The sequence below is a fragment of the Patiria miniata genome, unplaced genomic scaffold (assembly GCF_015706575.1).
Source record: "Patiria miniata isolate m_02_andy unplaced genomic scaffold, ASM1570657v1 HiC_scaffold_3, whole genome shotgun sequence".
NCBI lineage: Eukaryota > Metazoa > Echinodermata > Asteroidea > Valvatida > Asterinidae > Patiria > Patiria miniata.
Genome location: NW_024037069.1, coordinates 24,337,019 through 24,339,108, shown reverse-complemented (window position 1 = coordinate 24,339,108; position 2,090 = coordinate 24,337,019).

Here is a 2,090-nt window from a genome sequence, read left to right as displayed (position 1 = left end):
AAAAAAGAGGAAATTCAAATTTTCCCCACACTTTGTACAGTGTTTTTCTATTTTCAATGGCACACATGGGAAGTAAAAAAAGAGGAAATCAGCTGATCCGAGGAAAAGTTGCATGCCTGTTTATAACAAGGTTCTTGGGACTTTACAAATTACCTTGTTAGGTACCTTGTATTATCAGTAATGGAAAACAAAGGAAAACAAAGAAAAACAAAGACTTGGGACCTAAAATGTTGTTTGTTATAAGCAGGATGTTGTATTAACAGTGCTCTTATCAGGGTTCGATGTAGGCCTACATGTATTTGATTCTAAAAAAAAAAACCACATTAATTTGAATACTTGCCAAGATAGAAAACAGGACACGGGTTCCATACTTGGATTTAGGGAGGTAAATTAAAACTGGCATTGTTCCAAAATGTTTTAATATAAGAGGAATATTTGTTTTATTTTTAATTTTTTTTATTTGGCACAGATTTCAAAAACGTTCTTGTCATTGTTTCCAGAAAATGTTTCTGGTCTGGAACTGCATCTAGAGAAAGTGCAGAATTTCTTGATGCATAGGACAGAGGGGGAAAAGTACATAGAGTTAGAAATCCAGTGTATTGTGATTGTTTAACATGTGTTATGTTGTGTGCTGAACTGGCTATTGTGTTAAGCAGTACAAGACAAAAATGTGTATATATGTCAGCACATTACAATCAGACTGATCACTCAAGATGTACAAACATGTAAATGATTAATTAGTGGTATTTGCCGGGTAGTTGTATTGCGTAGGTAACTTTAAATGTTCTCGTTAACTCCCAACTTCTGTTTTGTTTTTATTTTATTTTTATGTACTCAAAAGTTTTGTACCAGCTTTTTAAAGGCAGTTAATCCTTGTTTTGTTAAGCTTGTATTGTTTGCATTCTTGTACTTTGTAGTTTTAGATCAAGTGTAATCAAAAAGAAACTAAATGCTGGTTTGTTTTCGCATGCACAGTATTAACAAATGAAATTAACGTTTGATGCTTTTAAAAACAGTTGAAAATTCTGATCAGCTTTTAACCTCAGAAGTTGCAAGAAAGGTATAAAAAGGTACAAACTAAACAACAGCTTCTTCAAGATTCTGGGTACTTTAAAAGGCCCATACTTTATCTGTAAATATTTCTTCATTTTGCAAGCGCCTAAATCAGGAAAAGATAGGATGAGCATGCAGTCTTGATGCTATTTCTCCATGAATTAATCTTGAGTTTTAGATCTCACTGTATTTTGTAGTTGCATTTTACTATGTATCACAGCAGACGTAACAAGAAAAAAAATGTTTTTGTTAACTTGCCAGTGGTAGTTATGTTATAGATTCAGGCCTTTGTATTTACTTTCTTTAAATTCAACTTGTCATTTCTCATGCTAAATATGGACAGGGTTAAAGAAAGGCTGTTACCTTAAAAAATGGAGAAATTTGTCAGAAAAACAGTTAATTTCTTCTGAATATTTGTAAAAAAGGTAAGTGTGCATAGAAGGTGCTGCACCATTTCCCCTCATCGTTGAGCTGAAAAAGGAACCAAAATTTGGTTCATGTTCATGCCAAAAGCAACACGTAAACATTGTTTCATGTTTAATGCTTCTTTGTTAATTTTCCTCTTCAAAAGCACAAAAGCTGTAAGATACTTTAGGAGTCATATTATTCATTTCAGTTTTGTAAACTTACTAGTGTTACTGTTTATGTACCAAGAAAAAAAACCTAAGTTCATGTATGTTAAATATGACACCCAGTATTGTTCAGATAAAGAATTGTAAGCCAGTAAACGTGATTTTTATTAACATTTGTAAGTCACTAAAAAAAAATACAGTTCTTTGTTGTTTAGTGTTCAAACTATTTAGAAGCAAAACTTGATGGTCATCACACAATGCTGTCACACTAATCAGTTCTACATGTGTTTAGTTTGATTGCTGGTATTAAAACAACTTGTTGCCTTTTTGTCACAAACTCTAAGTACATTTAAATTTCTGGTTTGCAATTTTAATAGAAGAGACTTCCTTAAATGTTGTCCTTATTCGTTGGTCCGTATGTTTGTTGGTTTGGCAGGATTGTTTTTTTTTTATGTATCTCAACTA